The sequence below is a fragment of the Protopterus annectens genome, chromosome 3.part1 (assembly GCF_019279795.1).
Source record: "Protopterus annectens isolate FY-2018-M chromosome 3.part1, PAN1.0, whole genome shotgun sequence".
In the NCBI taxonomy this organism is placed as follows: Eukaryota; Metazoa; Chordata; order Ceratodontiformes; family Protopteridae; genus Protopterus; species Protopterus annectens.
In genome coordinates, this window is record NC_056732.1 from 1,140,243,473 (window position 1) to 1,140,263,045 (window position 19,573).

Here is a 19,573-nt window from a genome sequence, read left to right on the forward strand (position 1 = left end):
AAGCACCATACAAAGGTAGGAAACTGTTGGTGATAGACATAAGTATGCTACATATTGCCTGGGTGACCCAAATTAGCTACATCTAAGATGAGAATTGGGCTTGATATAGTACAGATAAAAAGCTTTAGGATGATGTTAGTTAAAACTACTGAGAAGTTAAGTTTTTTAGCCCTAGTAATCTTAAACTATGAATGAGAATTTCTTGTTTGGGCAGCACATTAGTGCAGTGGGTAGCAGTGCCGTCTCACATCTCCTGGTTGTCTAATCTGGTTCCTACATGTAGGCCTCTTGTGAAGAGTCTATGTGAGGTTTTGCTGGGTGTTTTTCCCACATCCCAAAGACATGCAGGGACATGAGTTAGCAATCCTCCAAAGTAGCTTAAAATGACTGTATTATAATTTTTTTCTAAAGATAAGGTAGTACCTGGGAAATGGATGAAAGAGAAATTAATTTCCATTAAAAAGAATGAAAAAATATATATAGCTACAGACTGATTCTTTATTTTTTGTAATGAAGAACTAGAGAATGAGTGTGATCCATTTCTGAAAGAAATAACTGCTGCATATGGAATCATGGGATTATAGAACTTTCAAGCCAAGACAACAAGGGACTATTTGCACATTAACCAGTGGCAGCTGGTGACTTCAAATTAAAGGGGGGGGGGTGGAGGAGACAGCTGAATGGGTGGGTCCAATGGGAAGGAGTGTGACCAACTAGAAAGGGGTGGAGCTCTGCTCAAAACCACAACAACTGGAACTTTAATTAAATACACTGCCCTGGGTGCCAAACCGTCATTACGAGAGTCCAATCAAGACAAAATGAAGTTTAGAAGAAAAAAATATTTCAATGCATTGGCTACATGACAACTTACTTAATATCTAGATGGAAACACAAAGGTTGTGAGGCATGAAAAAATAAATTACTTTTTAAATACATTACTGGAATGCCAGTCAGAATCAATTATAAAAAACAAGCAGCACTCAACTCAAACCACTACTCCTTGCACTGCAGTTCTAATTATATTTTATATTCAGCTTTACAAAGGTACCAAGTAACATGCTGAAAGTAGCAATCTCTGTGATACCCCCACTTGTAAAAATGTTTCTTATCCAAAAAAGACCTACTGCCTGACAACAACTATTTACTTGTTTCATGGGGAAGACATGATCAAAGTAAAAAATGAACAGCAAACAAGAAACAAGCTCAAGATAAATTGCTTAAAGGATTACTGCACAAGTTATGAACCACACATAGAATGGCATTCTGTTTAGTTTATGGGTAAAGCCTGCAAAGAGGACTGCAAGTCTCCAACAAATGTAATGAGCTTCTGAAAATACTATAATCCTGTCCTTTATTACAAATACTGTCATATGCATTTCAATACCTAAGGCTTATACTTTATCTAGTTATGTAAATATTCTCTGTATGGCAACAAAACAGCTTTCTATGTTGGTAATTCTTTAACAGTATGCCTATTAAAGCTTACTTGCATCTTACAATCTCCAACAAGCTTATCTGATGGTCATTCAATCATTGCTACTTAAACACAGAGCAACAGGGCACTGTGACAGCATGCATTTTCTGAATAATAAGAAGCATAAATCAACAGTATAAAAATATGACAGAAAACCAGAACATTCTGCAAAATCAAGGACAGATGAAAAGCCACTGTTGTACTTGTGTCTACCTTGGATGGGGGAATACTCTGCACACATACACTGCATAACTGTTCCTTGCCTTGCTTGGACACATCCAGAGTCACTACATGGGGGAGTGGGGCGCAACAAGTATGTCACAATTTGAAATGTCTCTGGCTGACTGTGATGGCTCTGACACTCATACCTCTCAACCTCAGAGCAAGAAATCTGGCCAAAGCCATATATAGAAGTAGGACACAGGCCCAAATATAAGGACAATTTTTAAATATTGCTCTTATAAACTTAGAAAGATAATAGAATAGTAGTAGGTCTTGCATTAGTATGAATTTTCTGAAGGGTATGAAATCTGAAACTCAAATGTCTGCCATTATTTTCTAACTTCAATCTTTAATGATTTGCCACTAATTTGCCAGAAAACCACAATTTTATGAAAAAAGGACCAAAAATGTGGTGCAAAAATATAAAATTGCCACACAATACAGCTGAGAACCTGTCAAAGAAGGGACACCTTTTTAATATTAGTACTGTTAACTTGAGCAGCTGACAAAATAAGAGAATCTACATGCATTTCTGAAATAAAAGTAATCTATAACTCTGATCATTACAGTTATTTATAATTGTAAACCCTCCACATTTTCTGCCAAAACTACCATTTTGCAGAGGGATTATTAGGGGGAGAGCAACATTTTGAGCCAAAATTGGGGACAGTTGAGAGGTTTGGATATTCCTAATTCTATAAAGTGATTTATTTGCATGTACCTCTCAACCTCTTAATGCAGGATATCTGGACAAGGCCAAATATATTGGGGGAACATACAAACAGTACTAAAAATTGTTGTTGTATAAACTTAAGACAGTTGATAGAATAACAGGCCGTGCTTTAGCATGCATTTTTCTGAAGGTTATGACATCTGAAACTCAATGTCTGTCATTATTTAGTGACTTCATTCCTAAATGATTTGCCAGAAAACCACAAATTTTAGGAGGAACAAACCAAAAATAAGAAGCGTAAATCTATTCATTCTGCAAAAATCTGGACAGCTGAGTGATATAGTTCAGCCGAGGCTGTCTCTGAGTTTGCTGCTCTTCCCCTCTCATAAAATCATTGTCGAATGGAGCCCCCCCCCAGCAGCCATTCCAATGTCCCATTCCTTGGTTATTTCACCACATTTACCATAAACACTGTAATGTGCATACTGCTTTACTTCTGTGATGATTTGGATTTCAGTTGAAACTTTTATTTTGCATTTTACAGCACAAATACTAATATATATCTGCTAAACAAAGCAATACAGTCTCACAATTAAAATACTGAAAAAAAAAACAAAGCAACAAAACAAACTAAATAAATAAAAATGCTGGCAGGCAAAGTTTTACATGCACAAATCACTCAGGTGATGATAAACCAAAGGTGTGTTTAATGATAAAAATCCACAAGAAAAACAAAAAAATGTGAGCTCTTTCGTTAAACAAGTGTTAACTTCATCAGACACCATTAAAATGTAAGGCAGCCATTTATATACATATAAAAAACACTCTGATTGGGTAAGCAAAGAGAGGCAGCTAGCTAAGCAACACTGAGACAGAACATTAATTAACCCCTTGATGACTGTGTTACAGTTGAAACTGTTGCATCTTAAATACAACTAAAACTTGTAATTAAAATATAAATTATTAGTCTCATACTTGTGTCATGAATGATTCTAAATAGGATAAAACTAAAACCAAAGTCATTTTTAAAATCTCATGGTAAATATTCACATAATGCTAAAATGTTTACCAAAGCCAAATACATACAAAAGTGCTTGTGCTTAACAAATGTTTTGAGATATTTTGTTCCTTTCTAGGGCTTTTAATTTCAATACATGAAAGATGGATGCCCTGTCATTTATCCCTGGCCATCTATCTGCCTGTAGTAAGATTTGCCACCTTAACTCATTTAACTCTAACTGAAGTCCCCAAGGTTTTTTGTCACTGATGTCTACATGGTCTATTGCCTTAAATGTGAAATTGTGGCCAGTATTGTCCTGAATATGCCTCACTAAAGCATTATTAATATTATTCTTTCTTATGGCATAGTTGTGTTCATAAATTCTGGCGTTAAATTTCCTTTCTGTTTTGCCTACATAAAATGCTAGGCATTGGTCACATGTAGCCATGTAGACCACTGCTTTGGAGTGACAGTTATATTTACCATTTACATAATGGTCTATACAATTCACTGTAAATTTGCTACCTGATTTCACCTTGTGGCACCAGTTACAAGACTCACATTTGTTCATCCCTACACATCCTGTTCTAGTGTAGTTAGAGCCTTTCCGAAGAAGATCTTTTAAGTTTGAGCCCCTTCTGGATGTAACTATAGGTATTTCTCCTATCTGTGCCCTGATGTACAAGTCATCCATTAAAATGTCCCAGTTCTTATAAAAAATGTACATCAAGTGGTATGAGTCAGAGTTGAATGTAAGCACCATAGATCTACAAAAATAACTTTTTTCCAACTCAGGTCTCCCCTCTTCAACTTCAGAGGGGCTGTTGTCTAGTGTGTTTTCCCCAACTATGGGCTTAAAATGCCCTACTCTTCTTTTACCTATCACTTCCTGCATAAGCTCATTGAGCAAGTCTGCTTGGTACTCCCTCCTCAAGAACATAGTTTTTAAGTTGTCGCATTCAATAAGAAAATCTTCTTCTCTGGAGATCATATGGGCTGCTCGAACTAATTGCCCTTTAAGTACTGACATCTTTTGATGCTTTGGGTGGGAGCTAGTGTAATGCAGGAATGAGTTTGAGTAGGTCGCTTTCCTGTGGATCCTAGTAGCATACTTTTCATTATGTGTGTCTTTCTATAAGTGGACATCAAGGTAATTCATATAATCCAGGTTAATCACCCAAGTGAACTGCAGGAATGTAGTGGTGGTGTTAAGGTATCTCAAGAACTCTTCCAAAACAACCAGTGACCCATTCCATATCAAGCTGATATAATCTTGGTATCTATAATACAGTTTGACCTTAGAATAGTACTGAGACTGAAATACATAATTTTTTCCCAATATGCCATTACCATATTTGCAAATGACCCACCTCAAGCTGAACCCATTACCACTCCTATGGTCTACAAAAAGTACCTGCCATTAAAGGAGAAATAGTTGTTTCTTAAAATAATTTCTAATAATTCAAAAATTAGATTAATTTTCTCCTGGTTAACTTTGTATAACAACAGTAGGTCACCCACCCACTCGAGACCGATTTCTTGTGGAATGACCGTGTACAGGTCTTATACATCTATAGTGACCATGATGTCACTTGCATCATACCTGGTTTTGTTCACTTGTTCTAAAAAAGCCCAGGAGTCTTTACAAATTTGGTTTTCATTATGTAATATTTTTGGACTGTTTTCAAATCATAGCCCCCTTGCACATGAAACATACATGTGCTCTTTGATACACCTTCCTGATTGCATTAAATTATATTCCTTGTACAATACAGTACAGTTGTTAGAGGGTGTTTTAAATTTATTGTTTTGAACATTTTTCCAGTAAACAATGAAACAAAATGCATGCACCAATAATGACAAAACTGACCAATTCAGAACATTTTCATCATAAAAGTCTACTCAAACTTCTACAGTCCACCAGTATCAGTAAATATGCACAATCTCTGAAGAAGTAAAAGTCATCTAAATAATTCCACATTAAAGACATCTCTAACTAATGAAGAGGTTGCTGCTAGCAAACAACTTTATATTTCATTGTTTCATCTACAAATAAAGTGCCTGTTGCCCTTGAGGAATAAATTGCCTATGTTGCATTAAAAAATGATAAGCTAGTAATATTGCAATAGGGAATGGATGGCAAACTGATAACAGGTTCATAGTTACTAGGCATCTTTGCCAAGAAGAACTGCAGTATTCACCTCCTTTATAACACAGTACAGTATCAACAATGCATCAACTTACTGTGGGAGTAGAACCCACAGCCTTCTGCATCAAAAACAAGTACACTACCTGCTGTGCTATTAACAATGCAAGCCAATGCACCAGAAGCAGCCCTAAACTTTTGTTCTCCTGTGGCTCTCAGCTCCTTGTAAAATCTACTCGACACTCAGCTGTATCTCTGAACTTTGCAGCACAAAAAAGTTGGAAAAAGCCAAAATTTATTGGGGGGAGGGCAAAAGCCCAAAAACCTGGGACACATTTTAAACATTGCTTGTATAATGTTGGAAAGTTGCTAGAATAAAATGCTGTGTTACCACCATACCATTCACTGCCAAGTCTCCAATCCAGGACCCTGTGCAAAGTAGTGAGCGCAACATACCACTATGCCAAATCAGCTGTTTTATGAAAAACTGAAACTTAAATGGTTACCATTTAGTGAATTCAATTCTCACTATAGCTGTCAACCTCTTAGCACAAAACACCTTAACAAAGCCAATAATGGGGCAATACAGCCCCCAAACATATTCAGTGAATTCAGTTCTCACCATAGCTCTCAACTTCTTAGCAAACCAACACCGGGCCAAAGCCAGTAATGGGGGAATACAGCCCCCAAACATATTCAGTGAATTCAGTTCTCACCGTAGCTCTCAACCTTAGCACAAAAAACCTGGATGAAGCCAATAATGGGAGAATACAGTCTTATAAACTTAGAAAATTGCTGAGATAAAAGGTTTTGTGTTACCATGCACTTTCTGAAGAATATGAAGTCTGAAATTCAAATGCCTGTTATTTTTATTTATTTAACATTTGTTAACCAGGAAAGTCTAACTTGGAACAAAGGCCAATTTTACATTTGTTAACCAGGAAAGTCTGACTTGGAACAAAAGCCAATTTTCAGCAGAGGCCCAAGCAGAAACACTCCAGACACATGTCTTTGCAAGATGGGAAGACATACAGACTCCACACATAAGGCACCCCAGCCAAGAATCAAACCAGAGAACCTGCAACTGTTAGGTAACGATGCTACCACTGCACTACTGACTGTGCAAGGAAGCAAAAATACAGAAGCCACAGATTTTATGAGGAACAGAACAGAAAAAATATGAGGCAAAAATCTGCAAATATTTAACAAATGGTGGTGGGTAGGGAATTCAGGCTCCTGCCACCTGTACCCACAGTACAGGGTTCAAGCCTAAGATATTCGCTACCCACCACCATGTGTTCTTTCTAGCCACCAGTATATAGCAACTGGGGCATTACACACACACCCTTCTCAGTCCCATTCAAAGCTAACAGTACCTGAATTCACAGTCCTGTTCCATGCAAGCTAATGGCTGGTTTCCTTTCTTTCCTCAGTCCCATCTGTGCAAGCCCCTTTCCCCACGAGAGTAGGCTCCAGCCTGCAGATGATGCAGTCTGGAGTTCTATCGTTCTATGAAGTCGTCACTGCACAGACTTCTGGGCATCTGCAGGGCAGAGATGCATTTCCTCCTATCTGGACTGCCTGACACAGCAGTCTGGAATTTTGTCCAAGCATGCATGTGTGGAGTTCCGGGACTTTGCAATTTGTTTTCTTTCTTTCTACAGGTGTGGGGGGGGGGGGGTGCAGCAGTCCTATAGCACAAGCCACCCGTGACATTAATAATACTAACCTATTTAACAAAAAAAATAATAATAATACTTGTCCACATGATGTATCTCCCATTTCAAGAAAGGGAATTCAGACAAGCCAGGCATACATTTGTTGATGCCTATCCAATACTCAGTGTCTGTCTTGAAGAATGTGAGGGTGTCACTCTGTTTTACATGTAAAGGCAATTTATTCCTAAGACAGAGTAAATAGTGAATGATATATCATCCCCTCCAGCATGTTTTATTTATATGTTGGTGGAGATTTAAATGTGTAGTTTAAATCCTTAGTTTGAGAAGTTTGTGGAACTGTTGGACCTACAGAGGTGCAAGACATCAAGGAGGGACAGGTCCCTAGTGGCACAGAATGTGAGACATGTATCTCTATGTAGGAGTCTATAAGTGACAGAGTATAGGGATAGAACTTCAAGTCTATCTTGGTAGCTTAAGGTCTTTAGACCAGCAGTCATTTTAGTTCAGAAATTCTGGGTCATTTCTAGTTGTACAATCTGTGCAAATAGGTAGATGCTGAACAGGACACTGTATTCAATAACTGGGGCACTAAGACTACAGAGGGATGAGGAGTTCTTTGGAACTGGATGAAATACCTTTAGATTTTATTTGAGACAGACAGAAAGATTTCCTGACCACTGATGCTGCATGGTGATCAAAAGAGATGAGCTTGTGGACCAAGCTGACAAGATCCAAGACTACTATTTCAGTCTAGAGTAGTATACTGGCTATACTGTAAGCAACTTAGCAAAGGCAACAATACTGCACTTTTATGAATTTAATTTTGGCCCTTTTTTAATACATCATTTATTTGTAAGCATTATTACTTGCTGAAGTGATTCTGTTGGGTGGGAATCAAGCAGTAATTCCCAAATTACAGTCATCAGCAAATTTAGTAATTTATTGGTCTGGGTTAACAGATTGGAGGCTGGAGGAAATATATGACAAAAAGGACAGATCCCAGTACTAGGTTGTGAGCTTCACTGCTAGTCACTTTTTTATTTCTTCAGATACACCAATGATTACCTTTTTCATTCAGAGGTAGTACCTGCCACCTTAACAGTGTGAGTTTTGTCTTTCAGACAATTTGCTATTCACCTTGCCACGTAAGGGTCTACATTTATGTCTGTAAACATATTAATGATATCAGCATGGGCAGTGGTGTCAGTTCACTTGACTAAATCAAAATATGCTCTATGGACTGAATTACCACTATTTACTGCCTTTCTGACCATCTTAAAGAAGGTTACTAAACTAAGTAGCCATAATGTTCCCATGAGAAAAAAAAACTGTTGAGAGTCTAGTTGTATGATGCTTTTGATGCTGTAGTTAATGAAGACAGGTAAGATATGTGCCAAGGCTTAGCAAATTAAACAATTTAGGCTGTTGGGTCTATGGTTCCCACAGCCTGTAGAAGAGCCTTCCATATGAAAGGGCATCATAACAGCCATTCGCATACTTCTGGGAAATACTTTGTGGCTAAGTTTAAGTTACACATGTTTAGGAGGGGTTCCGTGAACATATGTTTAGTGCTACATATTTGGTATTTGGGTAAATAGCCTGGACCCATGGAAATAGCAGTTTTAGTTTTTGAGAGCATGGATAGGGCATGTTTTCTGATGATCTTATGGGATATAAGGAACTCAGTATTCTTTGGAATTGTAATGATTGTTTCTGGGGTAAAGTTGCCACTACATTTATCTGAATATATACATGCCATTACTTTAAGGTCAGAGTACGCAATGTCAGTTTGGATTAGTTCAGAACATTGTTGTATCTTATTTCATAATGATCTAGCGCAATAATAGAAGGGTTTATAATTATCTTTTGCTTCAGATGCTAGTTTCAGTTTGTGTTTTGCTTTCATATGTCTGATACTGCTGCTCCATTGATACTTTATCTGGTCAATAAAATACCAATGCCACAGTTCTTTAATGGCCTTTTTGGCAGAGTGGTTCATCTCAGTAAATTTTGATTTGTTACCAGTGGACCACCAAGGTAGTTTGTTTTTAAATTTCTCATTATATTTAATTATAGTGATGTTTGTCAGATCTATACATTTTTTTTTTGCGTGGGGGTAGAACTATGCTGCTCATTACAGCCAAGTGCACCTCTAGGCATTTCAGCAGTTACCTCCTACTGCAGGCGGCAAATATTGCTTGTTCATATTTGCATTAATAAGTCAAAAACATGCTACATAGAAGGTATCAGAATATTTTATCTTGAAGCATACATGATGGCAAACACAACTGTATTGATATTTGACCTCTGTCAATGAGTATTTGTTAGAACTATAAGGTGATGACTTCATTGTTTAAAGGATCAAGACACACCCACTGGAAGTTAAAGGTACACACTCAAAAGAGATGTGCTGGAGGGTATGACCATTTTCAAGAGCTCATTGTAGAGCTTGATAGGTTTCCATTGTTCACTGTGATTGTACTTGAAGGAAAAGTCACTAATTTGTTGAAGGATTTAAGCAGGGATTTCCAGTTCACATTTGACTTTCTGGAGTGGTCTTGGAAGCAGTTCAAAACTGAAAAGTCCTTTTCAACAATGGGTGAAAGAGTTGTTGTGATTGACATCTGCATCTCATAATGCTATCAGTAAGTGAAATTACTTAAATGTTTATCCTTGCTGGGCAAAAGGTGTCTCTAATAAGTAATGCGAGGTGCAGTATGGATATAAATCTTTGTCAGAAATGCTCAGGCTGGTGAGGAGGAACTGTGAGCTTCAGTCTGTAAGAGAGCCCTCCATATGAAAGTACAGGGAGAAATACGACAAAAATGTAAATGTTTATTCTTTGTCCCTTTAATGAGAACCAATATTATGACTCAAATTATCTGGTGCTTATTCTGTAACATCTAAACCATGACATAATACTTCCAGAAAAGAAATACAATTTTCATCTAAAGCCTATAGTCCCTGATGACATTGCTGATTTACTCAAAAATCTTCTTTAAACCTTAACAGGTATGGGCTGGTCTTTAACTAGGTAAAGGATGTACACTATTTGTAGTGCCTGAAAGAGCTTAAGCATTCTAGTGCTACACTGCCATAGGGTATATATCCCAGATAGTCGATATAGGCACTTAGGCCATAATCTCTACTCTACCAAAGACTGGATAGAAGCCATCCCTAGAAAATGATACATTAATTTCACAACATTCCATGTAGAAAAAGTGCTGGAAGTTAGTAAGATGCTGTTTATTTATTTATTTTGATTTTGCTATCTGGCATAGAGCACTGATCACACTGGGCCTGGACCCAGGGGATAATCATAACAGATTCACAACATTATACACAGAGTGAATGCCAAGGTCAATATATATACATTTATTATATATCAAGTGAATATCAGAGTTGATTTGGGGATATAAAGGCAATATATAAATGACATAACATGCATAGTGACCAAAAAAAACCCACAATATATACATTCATTATATACAGAGTGTGTATCAGAGATGGCATGCTGGAAGAATCACAGATAGAGTCAGAGTAAGCTATGAACATGAAAGTAGAAGTTTAGATAGAAATTTGACTTGGAGGCAAAGAATGTTTATGAGAAATGTAAAAACTATAACGTGCTTGCAAATTTCCTTGGAAATAAAGATGTATAATTACATCAATCAATAAAAAGCAGAAAATGAAGAAAACGTGTTAGAGGAATCTATTACTACTCAAATTTAAAATTAATTTTGGCTTTACTTTTAATTCTTGGTACAGTTGTATGCCCAGGTATAATGCTTTCACTGCCTTCCCAACTCAAGAGACATTGCATCAAGAATGGTTGTTATGGTGTCTTTATAAGTAACATTTCATAGACATTAAAAAAGTCATCTGTCATCTACTCTCCATTTTTGGAATAAAAACAAACATGTTTATTCTATGAAGCATAGTGTGGAGTGTATCTCAAATTATTATTCCAGTATACCCTCTTTACTTCCTGTGCCTTTCACTTTAAGTGTACTTCATGACTCTGGACTGGGCACACTTCACTTTTCTTATAAGTCCGCTCACTCTTAAGCATATTGTGAATACATTTTGACCTGAAATCCTGAGAAACAACTACTCTGCTAAAATCATCAATAAAGAACCCAGGAAAGGCTGAAAATCAGCAAATGACAACACAGGCATGTAATTGAAATTTAGATTAATAATGTCTACCATTTCATTAATCTGTCTCCACAGAGGTAGCATCATTATGTTAAAATTAACATCCTACCATTTCAGTTAAACTAGCATAATTTCCCTGATCACAGAATGACAACTTCCTAACAATTCTGATCTGTCTGACTCTCTTAGTATTATTTTTATATCAAAAATAACCCTTTATTGAATAGATAAATAAAATATCATCATTACATTCACGTTCATGTACATTCCATGAGATACTGTAATTTAAAAGAACATCTCATGCTAATGGCAAGATGCATAAATGAAGAAAATTTACAAAGAGAAATATATAATAAACATTTTTGAACACATACGTAAAGAAATAACATTATAATGAAGACCAGTCAGAAGATTTGAAAATATACTCCAGTATTAGTTCCACTTGGTCATATTAATCTTGAGATGTGACCAGGACTTATGCGTATAGCCTAAGATCAAAATGGATTTCACCCAATCATTAGGAATATTTTTCCAATTAGCAAACAAACAATAACAATGTAGCAACCGCAGTTCTGATCAAGTAATGTTCCATACTAGTATGGAATGACGGTATTCCAAGAATGCCAAACACTCAAACAGCCAGAAATTAAAGTAATCCTTATAAGGCAAAGGAACCCTAATAGCCCCTGCAATCCTTTGTATAATGGCTCCCCATCTGATTACCACCCCTGGGCAGGACCACACTGTATGAAAATAGGTCACATTACCCATGTCACAATCCAACAGGAGCCCTTCTACTTAACCCTCTAGCTTCTAATTTTGTGGGATGCAACATCTTCGCCGTAACAAATCACCACCATCCACTATATAACCTACTAGTCCAATCCAGTTAATCTTCAAGTGAGAAACTGTCATCCAACCCAGATATATATATATATATATATGGTGGTGCATTGAGGAGTCAAAACTGATGGTTTGGCTCCTCGTTGATCATCATGATGTAGAATCCTGCATGGCCAGTTCCAGGGCATGGAATACAAAGCGGAGGCCTGGAATCGTCTCACACATGAACTCACCAGTACCACAGGTGCCCCTCGGACTGGTGAGCAGGTTAGACATCACCATGCAGACCTGAAGAGACGCAAGCAAGACCTACTGAACCAATGGATACAGGAGGCCCGTGGGATGCAAAATGCCCCACTACTGAGTAGGTAGCCATGGACTGAAGTATGTAAAGATTGCTAGTGTAGTCGATAGTATGGATAGGTATATGTCTCAATATCACTTCATTTACTTCACAGCTGCAGGTGTCCATGCTGCGAATCAGCAAGCCTATGCAGATAGGCTGCTAAGGCTGTGCCACCAGGCAGGTTAATCATTTTTCTGCATGTACTGTTATATAAAATAAGTGAGAGAGCCTGGCTAAAAGTGTCTCAGCCCAATAATAAAGGTATAATAAGGCTTGAATAACTTGTCTGCATGTACTGTTATGTAAAATAAGTGAGAGAGCCTGAAAAAGAGTGTTGTAACCCATTAATAAAGGTATAATAAGTCCTGAATTATCTCTCTGCATGTATTTTTATACAGAATAAGTGAGAGAGCCAGAAAAAGAGTGTCGTAAACCATAAATGAAGGTATAATACATCCTGAATAAGATGTCTGCATGTGCTGTAATAACAAATAAATGAGAGAGCCACTAGAAAAGTGTGTAATGTAATTAATAAAGGTATAACACCTGTAGTGTGTCCGTGTCACTTTCTTTGAAATGTTGATGTACTCTTGCAGTATAGAAATAGTACTGTTGTATTAAGTGCTGTCAACCCACACAGGTAGTGGTAGGTCCATAGAAAGAGTACGAAGGAAGTCCCAGTATCTCTTAAGTATATATACAGTCCTCAACTGTAGTTTCAAGCCTGGCATGTATAGGTAAATCTGGCACATGAGTAGCTTGTAGTTGTGTGCACTGGAAATGTCAGTGTACTGCTAGAAATGTAGGGGACTGTTAAAATATAACTGATAATGTCACCTGAACACATCCAGATATGTAGACATATGAATATAAATAAAATATATAAATACGTAGCATTAACATCTGCATCCTGGACAGTTTGTATAACAGATCCAGGTCAGGTACATAAGGAACTAGCAAAACACATCCCACAATGTAATGGACATTGCCTAGTGTAATAATACATGTAGGGGATATATACCTGCAGTCAATAGGAATGTAGTACAAAATATAAGTTCATATAAGTTGTTAATGGAGGTATCTTTTTACACCCTACTGTATGTGCATAAACAATGCAATTCCACACCTCAATGGGTATGTGTAATCTCAAAACATTTGTTGGCACATATGTCCTATTGGTTTATAAATATCTGCATAACTTTGATGCATGTGCCCTGTTCAAACATCACAATCTTGGTAGCCTGTTGCCACCATTCATTCCTGCATGCTGTTGGAATGTCCACTGTCATTCAATATATGCATGTGCTATGCTTGCTGTTCAACTGTTGGAACTCTGGTGTGTTGGGTTAATGGGAATATTACTGCATGCTGTTACAACTAATCTTGTTACAACTAATTTGGAATGCTGTTGGCTATAATGTCATTAAATTCACCTAAACACAAAATGTATGGGAAGGCTGGTCCCAGCAGACCCACCTGTCCCACCTCAGCTGGCGATGGCACCTGGCACCAGCAGGTCCAGTGCCCAGCCTGGGACCTCCTCCTCCATTGGCCCTGCAGCGCTTCAGGTGGAAGCACTGCAGGGGATGGGGCTCATTGCCCCCTGTGCAAGCGTGGCCGGAGGAGGGCCGCCTGTCACCCTCTGAAGGGTCCAGGCTGTGATGCATAGGGAGATCCAGCGTTCAGTCGCTGATCCCCTATGCCAGCTTGAGGCAAGAGTGGGGTGACTCACAGGTGAGCCTGCCCCTCCTACACAGTCCCCAGCACAGCCACCCTCCGGGCTGTGAAGGTGCAGTGGTGACTGCCCATGGGTGGGGATCTCAGTTCCACTGTTACCATCTGTGGGCTCATAGGCTTGAGATTTCCAAACATCCTTCCCCGTCAATTGTGTTCACCCACCCCATGTGTCATATTGTGCCCCTGTATGCATCTTGTTTGTCTTGTCTGTTTACCTCCCCAATCTACCTCCCAAAACATACCTACTTCCCCTACCCCACGTTCCATTCTCACCTGAAAAAAAAAAAGGGCAATCTGCTCCCACAAAAAAATTATGCCCCATACATAGCTGCCCATTTTGCACAGATGTCCGCTGGACACAGAAACTGAAATTCAATTGGCAGTACAACACGCTTTGTTGTCCTCACCCCTCTCTCAGGGGTGGAAGGTTTCAAAATTCCCTCCAAATTACTAGTATATGCCCAGCTGTTGCTGTTAAAGAAAATGGGCAGCTATGGACCTTCCCTACACCCATCCTGCACATCCCGAGCTGTTTTCCCTACTGTCTTTCCCTCTTTATGCCCCTTTTTCACCACTTTCCTATCTCCCCATTTTCTTTTCTTTCAAAGAAATGAGCTCGGGGGTTAGCGGGAGTAAGCACTTTTAAGCAGCTGTAAGCAGGTTTGAGTGAGTGTGTGCATGTGTGCGCTTAGCTAAGTATTGCTAAGCGTCACGCAAACCCACGCAAACTCGCTTACAACTGCTTTAGTCACCCTGCATATGAGGGGCCTTGTTCTGCTCAGCAGCAAAATAAAACACCACTGTCAGTCTCGAACCCTGGACCTTGGACACACTCGACTGCATGAAGTACCACTAGGCCACAGTAAATACACAGCAGGATGTTGCTGAAATGTATATATCATGCATCAGAATGTGTGAATGTAAAGGAAAGATAGGAATGCCATAACATAAAACCTGTTCTGTGGAACTTTACCAGCAGTTGTTGTGGAATTGCATTACATGACTGATAACAGAACCAGACATTCTAGCAGTAAATACTGTTACAGCAGCACTTCACAACCCCCACACAGTATCATAGCAGGACAATCCCCACCCAAATGTACAAATTACCGGTGTGTTCAAGGTACAGCAAGGATGTAGGTAGGCATACTCAGTACAGGAATTGTCCAGTTTCATGAGCATCCTGTGATAATGTCAACAAAATAAAAAGCACAAACAGTGCAGAAGTGAGTACATAAATATCCACAGTATAGCCATTCCCAAACAGTTCATGTGCCAAATGAAAACATCGCAATAACTATATATGTATGGCAGCTAATTGTGGATGTTGTAAAGAAACTCCATACTCCCATGTATCTTGTGTTAGCATTTCTAGGGGTGAGTACAATTCTACACTGTCAAATGTGTACTGGAAGAGGCAACATTCAGGTCTGAGTACAACATACAAATAACTGGCTACACCCTTAGCAACAGTTAGAAGAAGTATACCAACCTTCTGAGTTACACAACGGTGTCCACAGCAAACAAGCATGGTCCCCACTCTGGAATTCTGAAAGGGCTACGCCTACCTGACCTAGCAATTTATAGCACTGGGTTGCTATGACAGTGAGTACTGCAAGTACCACACAGCAGGCTGCATGCAATTGCCAAATGGTGGCCACCAATTGGTACAGAGGCCATCACATGCACATGTGCAGATACCTATAAAAGCAGTCTGTACTTGCTGTCCACACATGCAATCATTCCATTGCAGGTACAGAGGGAGAGAGAGAGAGAAAAAAAAAAGAAAAAGTGATGTAAAGTTAAGAAATATAACTGACAACAGAAATAATATTAAAAAAATATATTGAAAAGAAACTATATTGAAAAAAAATCATTGAAATAAAATATATTGGAAACAAATTTGAAAGAAAATATATAGAAAAAAAATTAAAAAAAAAAGTATTGAAAAAAGAAAATATTAAAAACAATATATTCTGAAATACACATCTATTTAACAAAAATCTTGAACAGTAAAAGAGATACTGAAAGCTAAATGTATATTGGTAAAAAAAGTATAACAGGATATATGGCAACATATACGAACACATACATAGGCAAGGTATGCAACAGCTATGTATTTACTGGAATGTAATAGATGTTAATGAAGAGTACTCTATATAGTTTGAATCATCCATATGTGGCAGCAGTACGTATCGATGCACAGATGCCCTGCATAACCACTGGCATGGGGAAATGAGTGTGTTGCTGTGTGCAGTGGGATGTGACGGTGACATATGTAGTTCAGCATTAAATGTCAAACGTTTGATCCATGTTATCTGTGTTCTGTACAGTAGTGTGTACAATGTCTGTTTGGGGTAGTAGTCCATATGGTTATGCAAACATGGATGTGACAGAGTAACAAATGCATGATAGTCATATTAATGTGTAGCTTAGCATTGGCAGCAGCTGTACCAGGCTAGTATGCTAATTCAGCATTAGCAGCTATGTATACACCCTCTAATATTACTGTGTGCTCACATGTGACACCTGTTCATGTTGCAGCAAGGCCCAACAGGTCAGCCGTGTGGTACATGTACTAACAACAGTGTGGTCCTTGTGTGTGTGTATGGCACACACATACGGAGAGATCTGTCCGTGTCAGATATATTAGCATCTGTACATGTGCATTGAGCAAGGGACATACTGCAACTGTTTGTGAAAGGTGGATATATATATGTTGTTGAAGGTTGTTATGTGCATATATCTATGTAGGTTGTAGTGTGTGGCAACCAGACAGCATACAGTGCTGGTATATGACATGTGGTGGTTAAACGCTGTGGGTATGGCTCATCAGGTTTGCAGTGTTGCAGCCAGTGAGGCCTGCTAAAGCTACATGGGCTGAGAACACCTTCAACGCATTCTGCACAACACTGTGCAATGTTATGACATAACTGTATACGTCACAACCTTCCCATACTTGATATACCCACCATGACAGGTGGACTGTATATGTGCCTATATGTATATCTATATGTACAGCAATGGATGTTCATATGTATGTGTATACATATATATATATATATATATATATATATATATATATATATATATAGAGAGAGAGAGAGAGACAGGGTCATAATTACTGCAACAGATGCCTGGTGACAAAGCCATGGACTCAAGCTCAGTGTTGACACTGTAATGGCATCCCTCCTTGCAAAGACTCAGTACCCATGAACTACCACATGGGTAGTAGTCTACTGAACACCGAAGGTGTGATAAGAGACCATGGGACACAGGTGGACAGTAGTCTCCCCTTCGATAGTCACAGTGCCACACTAGTCATGTAATCCGTCTACGTGGCACACGTCATCACAAAAGGTGTGTCATCCAGGGAAAAATAGGTCAGTGTTCCCCTCTACTCCACACACATAAAACCCGGTATAGAGTACAATGCCCCATGTGGTATGTACCTCACAAGACATCTACAGCAAGTGGAAAGGACACAGACATACCTCACAAAGAGTGATACCGAAGTCAAACAGATGCCCTGTGCAGACCATCACACAAACCCACAACTAGACTGTGTCGCATACTGCCTACCCAGAGGTGACCTCTGACTGACATACTAAGCTATGTCAAACCCACATCTGTTGAACATGCTCCACATAAACAGATCACAATCTGTACGAGCTACACGCTCTAGGGACCCAACCCCTTTGACCACAATAAACAGCACATGCTGGGAGGGATAGATTCCTATCTCAGAGACATCCCATACTCTGGAACTAAACAACTATCCATAGCAAACAAAACTCCTAATTAGCAGTCATCATAAATAATCATGGAGATTGTATGGGAGATAATGAATACACCCAGGCAATCACCTCAGTGTCTCTGCTTGACTGGGCCACGTGTAATTTAAACACCTGTGTGTCAGAATCCAGGGTAACATATGGCTAGAGTTCTATAGGCCCTAGGGCCAATAGCCTCTTACCTACCTATGAAGAGATACACACCCACATGTACAAGTTGCAATAATCGATATGTGAGGTTGACTGAGTGTGATGGTGAATGTGTTGATGAATGTGTCAGAGTTCGGTATATGTGTGATAGCTTAGTGGGAAACTGTCTCAGTCATGGTATTATGTGTCCTAGCTGTGATGCTAGCAAAAGATGTGTATGCAATTGTTACGCAGAAAAAGTAGTATGCCATACGGTCTGACGTAGTCCCTTGTTGTCGACTGGGGTGTCCCATCGTGGGCTAAAGCAGTACATGTATGCATATTCGGTGTTACTGCTGGTGAATCCAACTCCTGTATGAACTGTAGTACTACCTGAAGCTGTATGCCTAAACAGCACAGTATGGTGTACATGCACATTTATTGGAACCGCTGTTATGCGTATTCCCTGTAGTCCTCACAGATTACATACCTCAGGCATAAGGTCTGGTAACTACTGACACACAGTACTGTAAGGCACACAGGTAAAGGTCACCTGGGTTGCCATACCTTTGTGTCTGTTATGTATGTCTGCTGTGTGTGTGGGTATGCCTGTACCATGGGCTTGGTCATATGTGTGTTACAGGATGTAACTGAGTATCTAGCAACATGTATAGTCTAGTACAGCAGTATGCCACCTATATTAACGAATGTGCACATATGTTAGGCAGGGGTCCGCCATCAACGACTAGTGTGGTATACTGGTAATAGTGTCAGTGGACTTTACATTCATTGCAATGGATTACATATTTCATGATGCATTAGCATGATATATACCTCCTGTGGCTAGGTGGTGCATTGTGTCACATACAGTGTGCCATGTACTGTTGTATAGTCTTATATACTGTTATAACTTTGTTGCTGTGCAAAACATGGTTTGATATATAGAGTGTGCCAGGCACTGTCAGGTATCTGTGTGTTGAGAACTGATATGTGGTATTGAAAATGTGTATTTTCTGACAGCCAATAAGTTGCTATATATAGCAGTTAATTTATATATGTACTTTAGAATGTTACGTGTGCCACATGACTTGCTCACACATATTGTTTAATTGTCTTCCAGGGTAATGTCCCACCATCATAACCCGGCATATAGCACAGCCGAGGAGGAAGCCATCACAGCGAGCCTGGTGCAGCACTATGCACTGCTGTTCTCCAGAACTAGCCAGGACCAGCATGAGTGGGCTACACTGTGGCAAGAACTTGTCCGTAGGGTAAATGACATAGGCATGCATAACCGGACATATGAGCAGGTACGCCATAACTGCAGTGATTTAATTAGACATGTCCGGCAGCGTGCATCTGATATTCGCAG